The 23974-nt window shown below is 41.2% G+C and overlaps 1 protein-coding gene across 2 annotated transcripts in view; it reads left to right on the top strand.

Moving 5' to 3' along the window:
• The first annotated feature begins 2392 nt into the window (after positions 1–2392).
• Positions 2393–23974, top strand: part of Tfdp2 (transcription factor Dp-2) — a 112637-nt gene continuing 91055 nt past the window's right edge. Inside the window, exon 1 of one of the 2 annotated variants that reach the window (XM_038322733.1) lies at positions 2393–2668. The gene's annotated coding sequence lies outside the window, so the exon portion shown is untranslated. The remainder of the gene's footprint in view (positions 2669–23974) is intronic. The other variant, XM_038322728.1, reaches the window with a different exon arrangement.

The raw sequence follows: 23974 nt of genomic DNA on the forward strand, positions 1-23974 counted from the left end.
TACCACCCGGCATGGTATTTACTAAATAAGCTGAACACAATACCCTAACAAAATTTCTTGTGGAAATTAAATAAATCTGAATTCACTTGTGAGTGGAAAAGGCAATCATTCAATAGAAGTTTTTGGATTTTAGAATCATTCACAGGACTACTGTGTGTGGTATTTTTGGAATTCTGAGGATTTTACCCATGAACATTGTGCAGAAATTATCTCCAATTCTTCCAAAGAGCCAAAGGTGTTTGTTCTCTTGTCCCCCTCACCTCATTATACATTTATTCTACTCTGCCTACCTATCTCTATATTCTATCTATCTATCTATCTATCTATCTATCTTTCTTTCTATCTATCTATCTATCTATCTACCTACCTATCTATTGTTTTTTGAAACAGGACTTCTCTGTGTAGCTTTGGAGCCTGTTCTGGAACTCACTCTGTAGACCAGGCTGGTCTCGAACTCAGAGATCCGCCTGCCTGTGCCTCCCGAGTGCTGGGATTAAAGGCGTGCGCCACCACCGCCCTACTGTATCTCTATATTTTTGAGAAAGGATCTCCTGTAGACCAGGTTGATTTTAAACCCCTGGCTTTGCCTCCCAGAAGCATATGCCACCACTCTGGGCTGATATTTACTTAGCGGTACCCTCTCAGAGTTTATTTCCCTTATCATACTACTTAAGTTCTGTGTTTATTTTTATATCTGTACCATTATGGAGTATAGTAGCTTTGTTGTTGTTGGACCTGTTTTTGTGAAATACAGGGTAATGTAGCCCATGATGGCATCAAATGGCTTTGTAGCTGAGGATGACTTTGAACTTCTAACTTTTTGCTTCCACCTAGGAGTACCGGGATTACTATCACTTGAGGGTGATCCCTCCCCACCCCCCAGGCAGGATTTCTCTGTTGCTTTGGAGGTCCTGGAACTCAATTTGTAGACCAGGCTGGCCTCGAACTCACCGAGATCTGCCTGATACTGGGAGTAAACAAAACCTGCCCTTGGGCTCGCTGAAGCGTGCACCACCACTGCCTGGCTTAGATTTCTTTTAGCATTTCGACGATCATCTTCCCACCTCATTGGAACATAAAATCAATGAAGCTAAGAATTTTTGACTCTTTTTGTATACATATCCCCAGCATCACAAATTGTGTTTGGCTCTCTGAGTTATAAAGAAATTAAAATGAGAAAGATCAAGGTATCCAAAATTTTAATTTATTTTATTTTGTTTTTTTCGAGACAGGGTTTCTCCGTGAAGTCCTGGCTATCCTGGAATTTGCTCTGTAGACCCTTCTAGACTGGCCTCAAACTCACAGGGATCCGCCTGCCTCTGCCTCCTGCATGCTGGGATTATTATTTAAAAGTCAGATTCTCCTATTTTACCTCCACCTTCCGCAGTAACAATGGCCACAGGATTTTACATATGCACCTGAAAAGGCAACCCCTCCCCCCCCACCCCCCCCACCCCACTTTTTTTTTTTTTTTCCTTTTTTTTTTTTGAGACTATGTCTCACTGTGAAGCCCTGCCTGGGTCTGAATTCAATAGGTTGTCTAAGCTGGTCTCAAACTCGCATAGCTTTGTCTGAGTCCGGAGATTAAAGACGTGAGCCACCACATCAAACTGAGTACTTACTTATTTATTTATTTATTTATTTATTTATTTATTTATTTATTTATTTATTTTTTCGAGACAGGGTTTCCCTGTAGTTTCTAGAGCCTGTCCTGGAACTAGCTCTTGTAGATCAGGCTGGTCCCTAATAAGTGACCAGGTACTTGGGAGTGTGCGCCTCCACTTTCTGTTCGACTCCGACGTGGTTGTTGTGATCTGGTCTAATTTGTATCCGCACTTCTCCAGAAATTGAAGTAGGACCACCTCCTCTGGGGTCCACGCGTGGCCTCAGGGTCACTATTGTCCCTCAGCCTCTCAGCTACTTCTGAAGTAGTGGCCCGTCGAAGGTCCGTGATGAGATGTAAGGACCTTAGCTCCGGTCTTCCCAAGAGAGGTGGGATGGAAAAGAGAACCACGCTCTAGAGCAGAGAGAAGCCAGGTGGTGGGCGGAGGTGAGGTGCGGGGCTGACGGGGGAAGGGCGAGCTTAGCCATTCAGGCCTCAGGCCGCGCGGCCGCCCCCGGAGGTGGCAGAGGACCAGCGGCAGGCAGGGCAGCAGGGCGGCCCCTAGTGGGGAGCGCGGCCGCGGAGGTCAAAGGACCGGTGCGAGCTCCGGGGAGCCCGCCACCCACCTCGGCCCCTCCCCTCGGCGGCGAGCCCGGGGGCGGGTTTTGTTTACTCCCTACACGCACCGCGGCCCGGCCAATCCGCGGAGAGCGTCGCCGCGCGTCAGGACCCCGCACGACCAATCGGCGCGCACCGTGCTGCTCCGCCGCCAAAGCGAGCGCGGGGGAAGCGGCGCCGCGGCCGTGTCGCTGAGGGCGGACGGCGTCGGGCGCGCTAGGCTGTGCGGCCGTCGCTGCCTGGCACGCGGGGCGCGCCTTGACCCTTCCTGCCACCGCAGGCTGCAGACGCGCGCGGGAGCGTCGCGAAGGCCGCGGCTGCGCGGGTGGAAGCTCGCTCGCTCTGAAAGGACCTGGCTCTGCCTGAGGAGCGGCAGCTCCCGAAGACGCGTCCCGGACGTGGGCCGAGGGCTGTGCGCGCCGCCCGCCCCTCTGCACCGAGCGGCCGGTAAGGTCCGGGAAAGGGCGCGGGCCTGCACGCCGGGGCCTTTGGACCGGGCGCGGTCCCTGCCTGTCGGCCCTCCCTGTCTCGTCGCTGTACTTCTTGTCGCGGGACTCGCTGCTTGTCCCAAGGGTTTCTGGGCAGCCTGGCTAAGCAACCCTCCCCTCCTCCCCCCCCAGTGCCTGATGAGGCTCGGAAGCCTGCAGGCTCGCCCTCCTCCAGGATCAGGAAGGGTTAGGGCTGCCTGGATTTTCACTCAGGTCTTCTGACTTTTCCTCCCGGCTTCGTGATCCAAAAGCCTCTCGTTTCTGCCGGGCGCTTCTCAGAGTCCAAAGCTCTACGTACCGGGAGACCCCCAGGCTCCCCTAAGTAACTTTTGCTTTCAAATAGAGGTTCCATTCTCGATCCGATGTCTCGGAGGAATTCGGCAGGACTCATGGTTGCCGTGCACAGGGCACTGGGAAAGTGTCCGTGGGCTCCCGCCGAGAGATGGCACGGTGACGTGCGTGGACACTCGCCCGTGTTCCCGTGCTTTGTGTGGGCTCGGTGTATTCATCTGTGGACCAGATCTGCCTCTGCGAGGAGGGGGAGGGTGGCGCGATCGGGAAAGGGTCTGATCTCGGGGATGCACTTGGAACAAAGCTCCCCTCTGTGAACCGCTTAACCACTCTGGAGGCCGGGCGGCACTCTGGACCCCATGTTGTTCCCCTTTCCATTTGAAATGGTCAGCGGGCCTTGTATAGCCTGCTTGTAGCTCGGCGGGACAGTGTTTGCGGAGCATTCCTAAAGCCCTGGGTTCGATTTCCAACGCTGCAGCAACAAAAATGCCACGGCCAGAAACAGTTAGCAGGTTCGTGCTTTTTTCTCTGGTAGTTGCTGAACGTGGCCTTTGAGTCTTTGAATGCTTCTGTCTTTCCTCATTCCATCTCAAGGGGCTCCGACTCCCTAGCCCAACGTACCTGCCTTCCTCTACAGACTCGGCTGCAGCCTTTCATTTGACTTATAATTTTTTTTTTCTGGGTCACTTGTGTTTTGTTCCCTTAATGGTTTGAAATCATCTTAACCAGGAAATACGGTTTGACTTACTTGTCTTTTTTCAGTGTGGCAGAATTCAAAGTTGAATATAAAGTGTCTACATAAATCTGTTTTGCATTTTGCTCTTTCCGTTTCACCGGTTAACGTCAGCGATTTAGGTAAAGCTTTACACCACGGTCCCATTGCTAGAATTGGTGTGTCCATTCTCACATCGCATCAGGAGGTAACTTCAGCGGCCAGACCCCAGGTTCTGTCACGCTTGTGTCCTGACTCTGGACGGGCTTAGTTTTAGAACATCTTGTGCCTGGAACTAGCTTAGTGTTATGGCAGACATGGTGTCTGTAGCACGGTGCTGGCATGCGGTTGCAGTTTCAGGAATGCAGCGCTTACATTGGTTAAGATGGCCCGAGATTATTAAACGCCCCAGTTACCTTAATTACATGCCGTTTACTTAAGAAAGGAAGTTGAGTTTTAATTATTCCTATTAATATTTTGTGGCTATAATTCCCTCCTCTCCACCGTTGTGAATGTGTAGTCCTTGGCATATGCAAGTTTTACCCATGCAGCCAAAATTCTTAACTGAGCTGTGAGCTTTTGGTACAGTTTGAGGGCTGGGCTGTAACCCCCGCTTGGCAGGGTCAGCTATTCAGGGTCCTCTGAAGGGGCGCTAACCTGCAAGACATGAGCTGTAAAAGAGGAAGGAGACCAAGCAAGATTCTATTGTCAAGGTCTCCGTTTATTGGGGTGAAAGTTACAGCTTATATACCCTTGAATGGGGTGGAGGTAGGGGTAGGCAGGACACTGGGCCATAGCTCAGTGGTAAGGTAATTACCTAAACCCTATTTGGATGCTCTGCACTAGGAAAATAAGAGTAATAACAAACCCCACCTTCAAGTAGGATGTGGATTCTTTTTTTTCTTTTGTTTTTGTTTTGTTTTGTGTTTTGAGACAGGGTTTCTCTGTGTAACAGTCCTAGCTGTCCTGGAACTAGCTCTTATAGACCACGCTGGCCTCCAACTCACAGAGATCCACCTGCCTCTGCCTCTTGAGTGCTGGGATTAAAGATGTGCACCACCACCGCCCCACTAGGATGTACATTCTTTTCAGGATGTACGTTCTTTTCACGATCTTTTAGACTCATTATAGTATGTGTCATAATGGATCTCAGAAGAAATCAGGCTGGGAGTTTGTAAGGATTTTAAAGCCGATTAAATGTAAATTGGGTCTGGCAAGATAGTTCAGTGGGTAAAGGTGCTTGACACCAAGTTTGCTGACCGTAGTTCATTCTCTGGGACCCACAGAGTGCATGGAGTTTCAGGATAACTCCTGAACGTTATCCTCTAACTTTTCCACACCTGTGGTCTCCTCAAAAAAAAAAAAGGCTGGCCTTGAACTCAGAGATCTGTCTGCCACTGCCTCCCAAATGGTAGAACTAAAGGCCTGCACCAACACTTTCCAGCCAGCCCTCATTTTTTTTTACTTTTATTGCAGAAGGATAGAGAAATTTTTGGTTTAACATTAGTTATTAGGATTCCTACAGCAGCAGGCATACATAGTAATGCTTTTTTCTTCTTGTTCTGTTTTATGAGTATCTGTATCTGTTTTGAATAATCAATGTTTTTAGTGAAGTGTTTATATCTAAAATTAGAAGCCTTCTTTCTCCTTTTCTTCCTTTTTCTTTTTCTTTTTTTCAGATAGGGTCTATCTGTGTAGCCCAAGCTGGCCTGGACCTTCCTATATAGTACAGGCTGGCCTCAAACTTAGAGATTTGTCTGCCTCTTCCTCCTGAGTGCTGGGATTATAGGAGTGAGTCACCATGCCCAGCTCCAGTTTGTACTTTGTAATTCACACTGTCTTAGTTACTTTTCTTATTGGTGTGATGCAGTAGCTGACAAAAACAACTTAAGAAGGAAAGGTTATTTTTTATTTTTAAAAGATTAATTTTAGGGGGCTGGAGAGATGGCTCAGAGGTTAAGAGCACTAGCTGCTCTTCCAGAGGTCCAGAGTTCAAGTCCCAGCAACCACATGGTGACTCACAACCATCTGTAATGAAACCTGGTGCCCTCCTCTGGTGTGCAGCCATACATGCAGGCAGGATATTGTATACGTAATAAGTAAATAAATCTTTAAAAAATTAATTAATTTTATTTTTATTTATGTGCATGTGTTTCTGCCATGTATAGAGACCAGAAGAGAGTGTCAGACGTCCTGGAACTGGAGTTATAGGCAGTGTGAGCCACCTCATGTGGGTTCTAGGTGCTTATTTTCTTCTGAAAGAGCAGCAAGCCATCTTCCACCTCCAGAAGGGTTTACTTTAGCTTGTATTTGAAGTAGAATCCATTGTGATGGAGAAGTCATGGCAGCAAGAGCTTGAAGCAGCTGGTCACATTGTAGCTGCAGTCATGAAGTAGAGAGGGATAACAACTAGCAGTTCATATCTTTTAATGCATTCTGGGACCTCAACCCAGGGGTGCTGCTCGTAGTTATGGTGGGTACCCCAGTTAGCCTTATCTGTCTAGACAGTTCTTCATAGATATATTCAGAGCCTTGTCTCTTTAGGATTCTATATCCTGTCAGATAGACAGTATTAGCCATCATTTTTACAAATTGTGAATCTTATTTAAGTTGGGTAGCTCTCTAATTAATCTTTAAAAAGATAGGAAATCAAAGTCAGGTGTGGTGGCGCACACCTTTGATCTCAGCACTTGGAAGCAGAGGCAGGAGGATCTCTGAGTTTGAACTCAGCCTGGTCTGCAGTGAGTTCCAGAACAGACAGAGAAACCCTGTAGCAAAACAAAACCAAACAAACAAAAACCAAATAAACAACAACAAAAAAGATAGTAGATATGGTGTCCAGAATGAGGAGAGTAGTAGGCTAGGTTTATTTTCAGGGTTCCCCTGGGCCTAGTGTCCTAAGTTTGCCTTTTTTACTTGTTATAGTAGTTACTGCTTTAAATTGAAAGAATTTTTAAGTCTTTCTGTCTTTACTACTAGAGGTAAGACTATCTTAAAAATACTTGAGGTGGAGGGCTGGAGAAACGGTTCAGTGTCTAAGAGCACTTGCTGCTCTTGCAAAAGATCCAGGTTCAGTTCCCAGCACCAACATGGCAGCTTACAGCTGCTTGCAACTCTGGTTCCAGGGATTTGACTCCCTCATCTGGCCTCCAAGGGAACCAGGCAAGCTCACGGTGCACATATATACATGCAGGCAAACACTCATATGCATAAAATAAAGTAGATAACTCTTTAAAAAATTAATGGGCTGCTGGGCGATGGTGGTACATGCCTTTAATCCCAGCACTCGGGAGGCAGAGGCAGGCGGCTCTCTGTGAGTTTGAGGCCAGCCTGGTCTACGAGAGCTAGTTCTGGGACAGGCATCAAAGCTATAGAGAAACCCTGTCTTGAAAAAAAACCAACAAATAAAATAAATAAAAATTAATGAGCTGAAAAGATTGTTTCGTGGTAACAAAGCACTTGTGCTCTTCCAGAGGATCAGGGTTCGAGTCCTAGCACCAATACAGTGGCTAACAACTCTAGTTAGGAATTGGTGCCCTCTTCTTGCCTCTGCTGACACTACACACATGTAGACAAAATACCAGTCCACAAAATAAAAGTAAATAGTTAAAAAAATATTTCTGGAGAAATGTGATAGATTGAAAAATTGCACATATAATAATCATATCATTTAATGAGTTTTCACTAAATATATCTGCCAGTCTCAGACCAGAAACACATAGTGGTACCCTGGTAGTAGTACCTCTTTCTAGTCCTGAGCCTTTTCTGCCCCAGGGTGACTACTGACTATGGACTGATAAAAGCTTTGTTTTGACCTTTTTCTCTCTTCTCTCTCGGTCTCTCTGTCTCTCGGTCTCTCTGTCTCTCTCTCTCTCTCTCTCTCTTTCTCTCTCACTCTCTCTCTATATCACTCTATACACATACACACACACACACACACACACACACACACACGTGTGAGTGTGTGCCATATGTGTGTGAGTAATCTCAAGAGGCCAAAAGAAGGTATAGAATCTTTTGGAGTTGAAGTTACAGGCAGTTCCAAGACACTTTATTTTTCTGGTTTTCAAGATAGTGTTTCTCTGTGTAACAGCACTGGCTGTCCTGGAACTCGCTTTTATAGTCCAGACTGGCCTCAAACTCAGCGATTTGCCTGCCTCTGCCTCCCGGAGTGCTGGGATTAAAGGTGTGTCCAACACCACCCAGCCAGTTCGGAGACACTTGGTATGGGTTCTGGGAATCAAATTCGGGTTCTTTGAAAGAACAGGAAACCCCCAACCACCGAGCCATCTCTCCCCAGCCCCAATAATTATTTTTTTCTTTCTTTTTTTTTTTTTTTTTGAGACAAGATTTCAAGTTGGCCTTGAATTCACTGAATAGCTGAGGAAAACTTTCTGATCCTACCAGCCAACCCCTCCTAAGTGGTGGGATTATAGGCATGCACCACTACACCTGTTTTGCTTGTGTGTTGTGTTAGGGATTCACATGAGAGCTTTTAAGCAAGTACTCCAACTGAGCCATATCCCCCAGCCCAAATGTTTGACTTTGAACTATTTTAGGTCATAGGAAACTTACGAAAATAATATAAAGTGTTGTGTTATAGTCATTATTCTATTTCCAATGATACTAACAGGTTTTGTGTATGTTGTGCATATGTGTGTTCATATGTATGTATGCAGCAAGTCCCAGGCACCCATCTATTGCACTCCTTCCCCTGCCAGTGCTGGTGTTACAGGTGTGTGCTTCTGCACCTGGCTTTTTTATGTAGGTGCTAGATCCTAAGTCAGATCTTCATGCTTTGATGTGACTTGCATCTCACTCGCTCCAGTATTAAGTTTTACATTAATGTAGCATAGTGTTTCTGCTAGTAGCATACATGACAGTGGTCTCAAGGATTTAATGGCAGTAAAAAGTTCCTAATACTTAGTGATTAGTCCATTGTAGTCTTGCATCTTAGTAATATATTGGTGAAGATGTTCATATAAACGAAGCCCATTGTGCTACTAGTCATAAGAAAATTTAATGTGCTGGGTGGTGGTTGCGCAACCACTCAGGGAGCAGAGGCAGGCAGATCTCTGTGAGTTTGAGGCCAGCCTGTTCTATATAGGAAGGTCCAGACCAGCTTGGGCTACACAGTGAGACCCTAGGGCTTAACAGTCTGTGACCCTAGATGGAATAAAAGCAGAAAATGGAAGCCAGCTTCTTCAGGGATTCTCTTGCTCTGCTTCCTTACTACAGTTAGTTGAAGGGCTCTTTGCACTGCTACCAACCCAGAAATACAGAACCAGCCTACCATGGATTGAAACTTATGAGACTGTGAGCCAATTATATCTTCCCTCCCTATTTCTGTCAGGTTTTTTTGGTCATTGCCACCAGAAAACTTGGTGCAAATGATAACATAATGTTAGCATCAGTAGAATATTATTTATAGTTTTGGATTTTTAAAAAAGATTTAGTTACCTTTTTTTTAATTTTTTTTTTTTTCTTTTTTTCTTTTTTTGGTTTTTCGAGACAGGGTTTCTCTGCAGCTTTCTGTCAGAGCCTGTCCTGGAACTAGCTCTTGTAGACCAGGCTGGCCTCGAACTCACAGAGATCCGCCTGCCTCTGCCTCCCGAGTGCTGGGATTAAAGGCGTGCGCCACCACCGCCCGGCTATTTTTTTTTTTATTATGTATACAATGCTCTGCCTGCATGTATGCCTGCCCTCCAAAAGAGGGCACCAGATCTCATGGATGGTTGTGAGCCACTATGTGATTGCTGGGAATTGAACTCAGGACCTCTACCTCTAGAAGAGCTCTTAATCTCTGAGCCATCTTTCCAGCCCTTGTTACTACTACTACTTCTTCTTCTTCTTCTTCTTCTTCTTCTTCTTCTTCTTCTTCTTCTTCTTCTTCTTCTTCTTCTTCTTTTTTTCGTTTTTCGAGACAGGGTTTCTCTGTGGCTTTGGAGCCTGTCCTGGAACTAGCTCTGTAGACCAGGCTGGTCTCGAACTCACAGAGATCCACCTGCCTCTGCCTCCTGAGTGCTGGGATTAAAGGCGTGCGCCACCATCGCCTGGCCCCTTAGTTACTTCTTATAGACAGTGTTCAGTCTGTACACCAGAAAAGGGCACCAATCTCAGTATAGATGGTTGTGAGCCACTATGTGGTTGCTGGGTATTGAACTCAGGACCTCCAGAAGAGCAGCCAGTGCTAACCTCAGCCATCTCTCTGGCCCTTGTTTTTTTGTATTTTTCAAGACATGATTTATTATGTCCTTGACTGACCTGGAACTTGCAAGGTAGACCAGTCTGGCTTTGAACTCTCAGAGGCCTCCCTCTACCCTACCTCCCGAGTGCTGGTATTAAAGATGTTTGCCATCATGCCTGACTTTTTTTTTTTTTTAATAATAATCCTTTATCCTAACTTTTGTATATCTTTTAGTGTATGGTACACCCCCACCCCACCCTACCACCTCTTTTTCTTTATTTTTTTTGAGACAGGGTTTCCCTGTGTAGCCCCAGGCTGTTCTCTAACTAAGAGATCTTCCTGCCTCTGCCTTGCGATTAAAGGTGGGCCCCATTGCTGGCTTTCATTTTATTCTCTTGACAATGTCTTTTGCAGTGTGAAAAATTTCTTTTTACATTTTCTGTTTATTTTGGGTATGAGTGTTTTATTTGCATCTGTGCATGTACATCATGTGCATGCCTGGGGTTCACAGGTCACAGGAAGGTTTCAGGTCCCCCGAAACTGATGTTACAGGTGGTTGGGAATTGCTATGTGGGTGTTGGGCATTGGGCACAGGTCCTCTGCTGGACCTTGAAGTCCTGGTCCTTTTTCACCTCTCAAATGCTGCACACAAACACAGATACATATACATAAATAAAAATAAAACTTTTTTTAATGCAGAGGATATAAAGATATTTTCAAATAGCTGACTTTCAAAGCCAAGTGTGGTGGTACACAACTATAATCCCAGCATGTGGGAAACAGACAGGAAAATCAAATGTTCAAGGCTATTCTCAGCCATAAAGTGAGCTTAAGGCTAGCCTGAATAGCATGAGACTGGGTCTTTAAAAAAGTTGACTTTCGGGGCTGGAGAGATGGCTCAGAGGTTAAGAGCATTGCCTGCTCTTCCAAAGGTCCTGAGTTCAATTCCCAGCAACCACATGGTGGCTCACAACCATCTGTAGTGAGATCTGGTGCCCCCTACTGGTCTTCAAACATACACACAGACAGAATATTGTATACATAATAAATAAATAAATATTTAAAAAAAAAAAAAAAAAAAAAAAAGGGGCTGGAGAGATGGCTCAGAGGTTAAGAGCATTGCCTGCTCTTCCAAAGGTCCTGAGTTCGATTCCCAGCAACCACATGGTGGCTCACAACCATCTCTAATGGGGTCTGGTGCCCTCTTCTGGCATGCAGGCATACACACAGACAGAATATTGTATACATAATAAATAAACAAATAAACAAAAAAATAAATAAAAAAAAAAAAAAAAAAAGTTGACTTTCAATAGACATTCAATACAGATCTTCTAACAGCCAGGTTTAGTGACACACACAGGCAACACCAGGAGTCAGACAATAGAAGCAGGAGAATCAGGAACTCAAGACCAACCTCAACTATTTATCAAGCTCAAGGCCAGCCTAGACTACGAGAGACCTTCCACAATATGTGCTTCTGAAAAATACAAACTACTCAAACTTCACAGCAAAATCAAGATCAGGGAACCACTAAAATAAAAAGGTATGAGTATAATATAAGTCTATGTAAGCATTCATCAGTTCTATGGGGGGCGTACTAATTTTAGAAGATAATGCAAGAGGAAAAAGGAAGAAACCAGAAGGAAACTTGGCCTGGGCAACTCTAACAAGAAGGGAGACTTTGAACAGCACTTAAAATTTCTAAGTCATTCACAATTCAGGAAGTACTGAAGACTTTAATTTATAAACTTTCTTTTTAACATATGGAGAAGTCAGGACAGTTTTCAAGGAATCAGTTCTCTCCCTCCACCACATGGGTCCTAAAGATCAAACACAGGTCATCAGGCTTGGTGGTAAGCACTTTTACCTGCTGAGCCATCTTACTGGCACAAGAAGTACTGTTTCAAATTACAGAGTTCACTAAAAGGTTAGGCCACTACAAATATATAAATATATATATGTGTGTGTTATGTATGTAATATATAATATATAATAATATATAATAAATATATATAATCATAAAAAAGTAGATGGGGGCTGGAGAGATGGCTCAGTGGTTAAGTGGTTAACCTCTGGTCTTTCAGAGTACCCAAGTTCAAACAATTATCTGTAACTCCAGTTCCAGAGGATCCAACACCCGCTTCTGATATTCTTGGAAGCCAGATATGAATATGGTATACGTACATACATTCAGGCAAAAGACTCACACACACAAAGTAAACAAAATCTTTTTTCAAAGTATGTCATAAACTGGGCCGTGGTGGTGCATACCTTTAATCCCAGTACTTGGGAGGCAGAGGTAGGCAGATCTCTGTGCGTTTGAGACCAGCCTGATTTACATAGAGAGTTTCGGGACAGTCTGTATAGGAGGTGCAGCTCAGAGCAAGAATTGGAGAAGCCAGAATTGTTAAGCACAAAGGCCTATTTTCTACAAGGGAAGGCTGGAGTGACTGTTGTCTAACAACCTGGTGATCCTTTGCTATTCTATTAGGGGCCAGTCTACACCTGAATCACAAATCCTGAGCATTGTTTAAGCCCTAATCCTGAGCTTTGTCTCAGTGAATAAAACCCATCTTTATGAAAGAGATCTTGTGTACTTCACATCCTCCATCAATAGAACCCATTCTTATGCTTATGACAAATCCTTCCTCCCTGGGCTCTTACACTCAATAGAACTCATTTGTATTGTAAAGACCACTGGTGCTTTGCAACTTTGCAGTGCACACAGCTCCTTGCAAATACTTGACAATTCCTGTGTGTGCACATGCACACAGGGGCGTGCCAAGCTTTGTTTCTGTTGGGTGTGAACTGGTATCTCATTGTGGATTTGGTTTGTATTTCTTTAGTGATTAGTGAAAGTGAGCATTTTTCATGTTTTTTTTTTTCTTTTTTTCTGTGTGTGTATATGTGTTCACTTTGGTTCTTTATTTTTTATTTTAAATTTTTTATTCATTTTATGTACCAACCATAGTTCCACATCCTTTCCCCCACCATTTTCATGTTCTTATTGGCCCTTTATATATCATATATATATATATATATATATATATATAGTATACAATATTCTGTCTGCATATATGCCTACTCACCAGAAGAGGGCACCAGATCTCATTATAGATAGTTGTGAGCCAACATGTGGTTGCTGGGAATTGAATTTAGGACCTCTGGTAGAGCAGCCAGTGCTCTTAACCCTTGAACCATCTCCCCAGCACTATATTTTTCTTTGTAAGTCCTTTGTATTCTGTTTTCCTCTCCATAGGAGATAGATCTCCATAGATCTGGCTGTATTGCCTAGGCCAGTCACTAATTTGTAGGTTATAAAGTGATCCATTCATCTCAGCCTCCCATTGGTAACTGGGACCACAAATATCCTTTGCCCATTTTAAAATTAACTGAGTTTTTGTATTGTGATATAGTTTTAAGAATTTTTTATATATACTGCAAATTAATTCTTTGTCAGATACATGATTTGCAAATGTCCTTTAACTTCATACTATTTTTAGGTGTGTGTGTATGTATGTGTGCATGTTTGTATGCACACATGCACGCTCAGTGTATATATGTATGTGTTCATGTGTGCCTACCTATAGTGTCATTTCATTTGTATTTTAATAAATAAAGCTTGCCTGAGGATCAGAAAAGTTAAACAGCCACACTGGCTGGCCAATGACACACACCTTTAATCCCAGTAGTCGCACTAGTTTGCCATAGAAACCGGGCAGTAGTGTTGCATGCCCTTAATCCCAGAATTAGAGAGGAATATAAAATGGGAAGAGTCAGCTTTCAGTCTCAGTCCCATTCTGAGATTCCTGGAGACAGGACTGCCATTTCGAACTGAGGTAGAGGTAAGAGCCAGTGGGCTGGCTGTTTTGTTATTCTGACCTTCAGGTTTAACCCCAGTTTCTGTCTGAGTTTTTAAAACTACCTGTATATACATTGTATAGGCTAGAAGTTGACATTAGGTGCTTTTACTTGCTTTTTTTGTTTATTTGTTTTGTTTTTTGAGACAGGGTTTGTCTGTAATCCTAACTGTCCTGGAATTCACTCTGTAGATCAGGCTGGCATGGAACTCAGAGATCCACCTGCCTCTGTCTCCCAAGTCCTGGGTTTAAAGGTGCGCGCCACCATACTTGGTGACCTTATATTTTGAGATAAGGTCTCTCACTGAACCTGAGACCAGCAGGCATTCGGGGTCAACTGTCTCTGCCTTACCTGCGCTGCATTCCAGGTGACTGCTGACCCAGCCGTCTTGCTGACCACTGTCAGTACTTTTTTGTTGAACATAAATTATAAATAGTTTTCATTAGATATAGTTTATCCTTTTGTTTGCTTGGTCTTTGTTTTTAAGTGTTTCTAATATAGCCCACGCTGGCCTTGAACTGACAGTTCTCCTATCTTAGCTTTCTGACAATAACCTGTAAGGTTTTGGGGTCTGTGAAATCCCATTGGTGGGATCCTATTGACCCAACAACTCAAAAAAAGGTAACCTATTCCTGGTACTGGGGTTTGTATTGATAGCATATGGTGTCTGGTAGAAGTATTGTTTTTATTTATATATATATATACATACACACACACACACACACACACACACATATGTTGTTCCTCCATTAGGGTAATTCCATTTTAGTACTTTTTATGGGTCTGGAGAGAAGGCTCAGCAGTTAAGAGCACTTGTTCTTGCAGAGGACCTGCTAAGTTCATTTAGTATGTTTTGTATGTATGTTTTTAGGGTTGACCATTTGCTATTGGATAATCAATTAGGGGAACATCCCTGAGGAAGACTAAGTCTTTCTCAGCTGTCATTAATTATCCCCCCCCCCCCTCTTTTTCCAAGACTGGATTTCTCTGTAGCTTTGTCCTGGAACTAGCTCTTAGCTCTTGTAGACCAGTTTAGTCTCGAACTCATAGAGATCCTCCTGCCTCTGCCTCCCAAGTGCTGGGATTAAAGGCATGCGCCACCACCACCTGGCTTGTCATTAATTTCTTGTAGTTCTCCATAGGGGGCCACATGACATATCCTCTATCCACATTGTCATGACAACAACTGGTGTTATCGATTGAGTTTTGCTTAAACAATCATATTGTAGAGATTTCATAAGTGCAGCTTCCCTAGCATATATAGAAGACAGTATTTCACACAGTTGACGTCCTGTTCCTCTGGTTCTTGCAGCCCCTCTGTCTTCTGTTCTGTGGTGTTCCCTTAGACTTAGGTGTAAGGGTTGTGTTGTAGATGTATCCATTGAGGCTGGACACCCCATAGATAGTTGCTTTCTGCATATTGACCAGGTGTAGTTTTCTGTTTCTGTCTGCTGTAAAAAGAAGCTACTTTGTGGGATCAGAGGCACTCTTATCTGTGGGTAATACTAAGATAAAGACTAGCACTAAGAATGCAGAGATTATACTAATTTGGGAAAGTGGCTGTAGTTGATTCTCTAAACTCCGATTTTTCTTACCAGCTATGGAAAATGGGCTAGGTTTATAGTACTAGGCATAAAGTGCCTCCTGTTGAGTACACTACAAATTCCATTAGACAGTGGTTAGTGCAAGTGTAAGTACCACTGTTGAGCCTTTGGGATAGTTTGCAGTGCTAGTCATTGTAATGGTTCATAAGAGTCAGTTTTGTTTTATTTTATTTTGAGACAATTTCATGTAGTCCACGCTGACCATGAAATAACCAAAGATAACTTTGAACTTCTGACCTTCTTACCTCTACCCACTGAGTACCAGGGTTATAGGCATGTGCCACTACATCTGACCTGACTCTCCAATATTACAGTTGTTCATCATTCATCCAGGTGTATTTTTTTTTAAGAAAAAATATGTTTCATTTGTTTACATATATATATATATATATATATATATATATGAAAATGCATAAAGCTCTCTGCAGAATGATTTACTATATTAACACTGGTTTACAAATGAGATTTGAAGTATTCAGTTAGTGGGATTTTCCTTATCTGTATTTAGATTTTTGTGAACAGAATGTTTTCAGGTACCTATAATTTATTTTTTTCAGAATATATATGATAAAAAACGAATAAATTTTAATAATTTTGTTTATGTTACTCATCTAGTGGTGAGAATTGTGAATGAGGTGAAGCAGGCAGGGTTTTGAAGAAATTTACCGTGTTAATTAGATAAGTCCTAATTTTACAGGTCTTAATTTTCTTTGTGCTCTTTTGTATACCTGGATTTTTTTTTAACAGCTGTGTCTGTAGTTTTCTTTTATCCTCCCTCCTTCCCCACAGGTAGTTTTTAAGAAGGAAAGGAAAAGGAGTTGGGCAGTGGTGGCGCACACCTTTAATCCCAGCATTTGAGAGGCAGAAGCAGGGCAGATCTTTCTTGAGTTCCAGGACAGTCAGGGCTACGTAGAGATTCCCTATTTTAAAAGAATAGAAAAAAGAAAAGCCAAGCAACAAGAGAAATCCTGTCTCAAAACAACAACAACAACAACAAGAAAAAAGACGGAAAAAGGAAAAAAAATCTGTATCTTCCTTGAAACTTGAAAAATCAGTGACAGCTTTTGTTTATTTTAGATTTTTTTAAAAATTTAGAATTGTTTTGATTTTTCTAGATTTTCCATTGTATTCTAGAGTCTGATAACGGTATGGCTTTTTAATATATGTGATATACTATCTAGCCAACTTTTTTATTTTTCAGAGACAGAGACAGGGTTTCTCTGTAGCTTTAGAGCCTGTTCTGGAACTCACTTTGTAGACCAGGCTGGCCTTGAATTCACAGAGATCTGCCTCCCAGTGTTGGGATTAAAGGTGTGCACCACCACCACCGCCTGTTTTGCTAACTTTCTTTAAGTAAAACAAATAATATTTTACTTAACTATTTATCCAGAAGTTTGTCTGTTTCTTTCTTCTGTTTGCTGAATCTTTTTTTTTTTTTAATGGAGTTTATACTCTAATGTATTCATATGAAAGAGACTGTTTCTTCTTCCTCCCTGTAAAGTATTTCATCAAGAGCTTCATGCATTGTTGGCTTGGTTGCCATTAATTGGCTTAATTTGTTTTTGCTTTGAAATACCTTATTTCTCCATCTGTTTTGAGAGAGAACTTTGTAGGATATAGCACCACATAAGCTCAATAGCCCTGACTGTCCTGGAACTCACTGTGTAGACCAGGCTGGCCTTGAACTCTTAAAGACCCGCCTTTGCCTTCTCAAGTGCTGGCGACACGGCCCAGCTCGGTATAGCATTCTTATTTCATAGTGACATATTTCATTCCATGCTCTTCTGGCTTCATGGATACTGATATTTCTTCGTTGTATGTTGAGTTGATATGTGGTCCAGGTTGGCAACTCCTCCCTCAGTGTCTCACTAGAGTCCTGCCTGGCAGACTGGAACTCATGGCCTCACACTCAGAGAGCTGGTTCCTAAGTACTAAAGGCATCTGCCAACTATGCCCAGCTCTGTTAGGTTTGACAAGATTTTGAAATGTGATTTTATTCTACATGTAGTCAACCTTTTAAAATGTTACTTGCAAGCTTTTATTATCATTAATTAAAATTATTGGCCAGGCGGTGGTGGTGCACGCCTTTAATCATCCCAGCAGTCGGGAGGCAGAGGCAGACTGATCTCTGTGAGTTCGAGGCCAGCCTGGTCTACAAGAGCTAGTTCCAGGACAGGTTCCAAAAGCCACAGAGAAACTCTGTCTCGAAAAACCAAAAAAAAAAAAAAAAAAAAAAAAAAAAAAAAAAAAAAAAAAAAAAGAAAAGAAAAAAATTGATACTTTGTTTAAATTATATGTATTTGACTACAAATATCATTAAGGTTTTAGCAGTATATTAATAATCCAATTGTGCCAGGGATTAAAAGAGGAATTTACTTTAGGGTATTTTAGGGAATTTATATGGTGAAGTATAAAGTCAGTCTGGGTTCCATGTGACACTGTCTTTTGTTGTTGTGGTGATCTTTTTTTTTTTTTTTAAAATCAGGAGGCAAAAATGAATAAGAAAATAACTGAGTGTGATGTACCTACTGTACTCAGCCTTTGGGAGATACAGGCATGGAGGTTGGAGGCAGAAAGATTGAAGAACTTCATATAGCAATATTCTGTCTCCAAATAAAAATAACAAACTCAAATATAATTGATATAGCTGTGTTTAAAGGAATTAGAATGCAGAGCCAGCAGGATTGCTTTGTAGGGAAAGGCACTGGCTGCCTAATCTGATGACTTGAGTTGATTTCTGGGACCTATATAACAGAAGGAAAAAAACTTGACTCATGGAAGGTTGTTTTCTTTTTTCTTTTCTTTTTTTTTTTAAAGCTTTATTTATTTATTATGTATACAGTGTTCTGTCTGCATGTATCCCTGCAGGCCAGAAGAGGGCGCCAGATCTCATTACAGATGGTTGTTAGCCACCATGTGGTTGCTCGGAATTGAACTCAGGACCTCTGGAAGAGCAGGCAATGCTCTTAACCTCTGAGCCATCTTTTCAGCCCAAAAGGTTGTTTTCTGACCTCCACACATGGACTATGGTACATGCATCCCATCCTATGTCCCATAGTTCATTATGACGTTTACTTTTACATAGATGTTTTCATAGTCATAATGTAAGCACTATGAAGGCACAGATTGTGTCATTGTTTCCCTTGGCATCTTTAATATTTGGCATTTAATGATCATTTTATTGTTCAGTGTTTGATGTGTAGCAGTAATCAGAAGCAACTTATTTAATAAGTGAGTTAATAAAGCTAAAATAACATTTTCCCATCATTTCAGTGCACACATGTGGTATATTATTATTTCTTTTAATATTATAATATTAACCCGGTTTTGTCATCGTAGGCTCATTGTAGGAAAAACCTTATATAAATCTAGATTTAAAAAAATTAAAATAGGAGCAGTGAACATAAAAATAATTCAATCTTTTTCTTTGTAAACAGTGTATGTTCTGGGTGTGATGGTTCACACTTTTAATCTTAGCACTTGGAGAGGCAAAGGCATATGGATCTCTGTGGCTTCCAGGACATCCAGGGCAACATAGTGATCCCCTATCTTAAAAGAAAAGGAAGAAAAAAGTGGTGTTGGGAGTGTAGCTCAGTGATAGAATGTTATTCTAGCATATGTGAAGTTCCTTGATTTCACCGTCAACATTAAGAACAGGGTTATTATATTAATTGTTTTGTTTTGTGTTTTTTTTTTTTTTTGGTGTGTGCATGAGAATATGCATTTGTGTGCTCATTTTATGGGTGTATGTGTGTGTCAGGTCAAGTGTGGTGGAGGGCAGAGGACAGCTTGTGGAAATTGGTTCTCTCCTTGAACCATGTGCATTCTGTGGATCGAACTACTGGAAAACACCTTTTCTTGCTATGCCATCTTGGTGGCGTATTATTTATTACATTTACTTATTGATGTGCATGGGTGTGTACCTGCTTGTGTGTCTGTGTGTGTAAATTAGAGGACAGTTTGGGAAGTTGGTTTTTCTCCTTCCACCATGTGGGTTTTTCTGTGTCTTATAATCAGCTCTGTTCTGCCAGCCATTTCCCAAATAACCACTCAGAGACTTATTATTAATTACAAATGCTTGGCTAATAGCTCAGACTTAATACTAACTAGCTCTTACAATGTAAATTAACCCATTTCTGTTCATCTGTGTGCTGCTCCAAGATTTTTACCTCTCCTGTTTGTCCTGCTTCCTTTCCTTCTGGCTGGTACTCACGACTCTGCCTTTTTTCTTCCCATTGTCCTTAGTCTGGTTCTCCTGCCTATCCTTATGCTTTCCAACTATTGACCAATCAGTTTTTTTATTAAACCAATCACTAAAGGAATATACCACAGGACCCTGACTGACCAATAAATAAATAAATAAATAAATAAATAAATACATAAAAGAATAAAAATTTGTCTCTTACATTGTATCATTAGAACTTATACTATTTAGAAGGAATGCCATTTACAACATATACTGCTTTCATTTAAGAATTTATCAGTATCAGGCTTTCCTGCATCTGAAACAAATGTAATATCAGCAAGGTCACATTCTCATTCAGAGAGAGAAAGCAAAGACGGCCTCCTGGAGGTACGGGAAAACATTTCTGTCCCAATCCTTCTAGTAGTCCACAAGATATGTTCTTTCAGACCATGTGTAGATAGTTTAATTTTCTTCTGCATGGGTAGCATTGGCCGTAGGTTTTGTCTCGGGATATCAGCAAGTTCCTTGTACTGTGTGTGCATACAAATGATTTGCCTCTAAGTAAGATCAAGTGAAAATAATTAAAAGGGAGAGCTGAGTTCTAGAGATAAGGTACTATGAATATGGTCATAGTAATTGCAGGCATAGAAGATGTCTTTTATTTTCCATTTATTTATTCAGATCATTTATTTTTTATCACTATGGATTTATGCATATATATTCATAGTTTATCTTATAATCCAGTACTGCTGTTTATTTTGTGGCTTGAGTTATCCCATCTTGGGATGCTTTTTGCCTAATGGGTGTGTGGCTCTGGCACTGAAACTCAGGACTTTGTACATCCCAGGCAAGTATTCCACCACTGAACTTTGTCCCTAGCCCTGTCCCCTACCTACCTACCTACCACCCATCCATCCATCCATTTAACGTGTATGGGCAGCTTGCCTGTATGTATGTCTGTATACCACATGAGTACCTCTGCCCATAGAAGCTGGAAGAGAGGACTGGATGGATCCCCTGGAATTGGAGTTACAGACTGTTGTGAGTTACCATGTAGATGCTGGGGATTGAATGCAGGTCCTCTGGAAGGGCAACCAGTGCTTTTTACTCTGTCTAAGCCAGCCCCTTAGCATTTTCTTTTAAAAAATGAATCTTTATCTATTCCTTTTATATCAGTAATAAAGTTAAGCTAAATGTTTATGTATGTAAAATCCCAGTTCTTAGATGGAGAAACGGGTTTAATACAAGTTTGAGATCAGCCAGCACTACCAAATGAATTCCTGATAGCCTAGAAATAAGAAATTGAGGATCTTTTGTGGTAGTGAAGCTAATGTTCTCTACTACAAATATATCTTCCATTATACCTTTAAAAATTATCAAATAGCCGGGTGGTGGTGGCGCACGCCTTTAATCCCAGCACTCGGGAGGCAGAGGCAGGCGGATCTCTGTGAGTTTGAGACCAGCCTGGTCTACAAGAGCTAGTTCCAGGACAGGCTCTAAAAAACTGCAGAGAAACCCTGTATCAAAAAAAAACAAAAAACAAAAAACAAAAAAATTATCAAATAAAAATATGCTAATTCTAAAATTCTTTTGTTCATTGTGATGAGACTGTGATACTCATAATTGTGATGTGTGAAATTCAGAATTTCAGATGTGTGTATATGCTAAATATGTATGTCTTCATTTTCCACTGCTAAGTCATATTGAATAGGCTTTTCATGTATTTAAAAATACTGATACAGGGGCTGGAGAGATAGCTCAGAGGTTAAGAGCATTGCCTGTTCTTCCAAAGGTCCTGAGTTCAATTCTCAGCAACCATATGGTAGCTCACAACCATCTGTAATGGGGTATGGTGCCCTCTTCTGGCCTGCAGGCATACACACAGACAGAATATTGTATACATAATAAATAAATAAATATTTTAAAAAAATACTGATACATATTTCACTTAACAGACATTCCCTGAGCTCTTTGCATGTACAGGCTTTGGATATAGAATGAATAAATGAGCAGGGCTCCTGCCCTTATGGAATTTACACTTTAGTTGGCAGAGATAGACCACATAAATAAATTTATTATGGCAGCTCAAGGTATCTATGAAAAGAGAAAGTAGCTGAGCAGTAAGTAGAACCCTCTGACCTTATCTTGGCAGAGAAAAAGGGATTGTTTTCCTTGAGGAGGGACATCTGAGAAGAGATCTGGAGGAATTTAACCAGATAAAACCCTCAGGCAGGAGAAACAGCATGTACACAGTCCCTGAGATAGGAGGAATATATTTATGAAGAACTGTAAAAGACTAGCAAAATGATAAAGAGGTGGCTCGATATGTGAAGGAATTTACTGCCAAGGTTGATGACCTGAGTTGAGCTTGGTAACTTGAATTTGATCCACCATGACCCACATGGTGGAAGGAGAGAGCCTGTTCCTTCAACACATTTGTATACTCATACACACTTATGTACTTACACTTACACACTCAGGCACCAAGAAAACCAAAAACTAAAAAACACCTTTTCCCTGTTTAAAGGTAATGAAATTGGATCAGGAAGATACATGGGCAGTGGTTCAGTAAGAACTAAGCACATATTCTTTATCTGATTTACATTCCCAGTAAGGCTGGTACTTAATTATTTATTCATTAATTCATCTGTTTATATATGTATCTTTGTGGTGCTGGGTATTCAACCCAGAGTCTCCCACATGCTAGGCCAGTGCTCTACCACTGAGTTTCATGCCAAGTGCTTATTTTGGATGTTTTAAACTTTGAATCATGAGAATGTTTTTAAAATTAGTAATGCCTGGTTACTTTGATGATACGTGTTACTTTGATGAACTTTAATTTTGTACCTTCTTTTACTAGCACTTTTTTAGAAAGTTTACAAATCCTGATTGAAGCAAGAAATTGCTTGCTTTTTTGTATTTTGGTTAGTATATCTTGTGTTTTATGCTGGAACCTCTAAATTGTGATTGGAATGTAAAAGGACTTGGATGTTGAGACCATCTGTGGGAGTTACATTGTCTGAAAGTTGAGAAGAGATCATGACAGATGGTGAGGTCGAAAGATTGACTTTTTGAGCTTGATATAATGTGTTCATGAAGCTTGAAGAAGAAATTCGACTTATGTTTTTAACTAACAGAAGACCTTGGAAACAGAAAGGAGTGTGCAGTTGTTGAGTTTGGAAAAACATCATGCATCAGCACACATGGCTGGTTTATATCTGAGACTCATCAGCATTGCCAAAGATAGCAACTTTTGAAAACATTTGGTGTCCCTTTTTCTTCTTGATATTTTGGAAAGTTTAAAGTCACATATTGAAAAATTGCAGGTAATTTTTATGTTAGTCAATACAAAAGAATCTTTAAAACTTAAAATTATCTTTTAAAAACATTTAGGATATTCAACCTTTTTAACTGTAATTAAAAACATTTTTTTCGGTTTGAAAATTGAGGTTTCTGTTGTAATTTTCATTTCTCCTTTGTGCAGACTATTCATTGCTTATTTTGGAAGAATAAACCTTAACTTTTTGTGGGAAATCAAAACTGTACGTTACTTCACCCCCATCATTGTTTATCCTGTGTTAGGCAGTGCTTAGTGATTTTATATATATATATTGTTTTATTTAATAAAGTATATATGCCTTTGATGCTTGGCAGAAAACAGAAATTGAGGACAGAAATATAATGGTAAATTTGTTCAATAAACATTTAGGCACCTTTGGCTCTATTTTAAACATTTATCATTTAGACCACATTTAGAGATTTCAGTCTGTGCCAAGTTCTGGTAAGAAGATTCAAAGAGAATACTAAACGTAATTATCTTTGGCTCTCTCAGTTTCATTGATGTGGCTAAACAGTATTTTTATTGGTAGTCTCTTACTGTAGTGTTCTGATTAGATTCTGTTAACTTCCTAATTCTTTAACTGTTCCTCTCCCCCAGGTGGTACTGGATCTAACCCAGACTCTTGGTAAACACTCTAGTTATTTAATTATATCTCCAACCTTTTGTTAGTTTCTGTTTATTTGCTTAAATAGCACAGTGCCCATCAGTAGCCTGATTTTTAGGAACTAAGATACAGTATTGACTATTGAGTACAGAAATTAAGTAGATGCATAGGGAAAAGCAGCTCTAGCCATTACAGCCATGCTCTAGGCTAGTGAGGGAGAGAAAAGGAATCGCTTGTAGCCAAATCTGCTGGCTCACTTCATTGCTTATATCTTGTTGGCCAGAACTAAGTCATATGTTATATGGTCAGACCATCTGTGAGGAATGAAAGGGAAACATTTTGGTGCATACATTGCCACCTTCAACTTCTTAAGGAAGAGAACAATAATAGGGAATAATATCTGCCTTGAATCTATATATAGGAAGCTCATAAATCTTAATGAATCCAAATAATATTTTCTGTCAGAATTGTATTTTAGTA

This window comes from Arvicola amphibius, chromosome 3 (genome assembly GCF_903992535.2).
Source record: "Arvicola amphibius chromosome 3, mArvAmp1.2, whole genome shotgun sequence".
NCBI classification, from domain to species: domain Eukaryota; kingdom Metazoa; phylum Chordata; class Mammalia; order Rodentia; family Cricetidae; genus Arvicola; species Arvicola amphibius.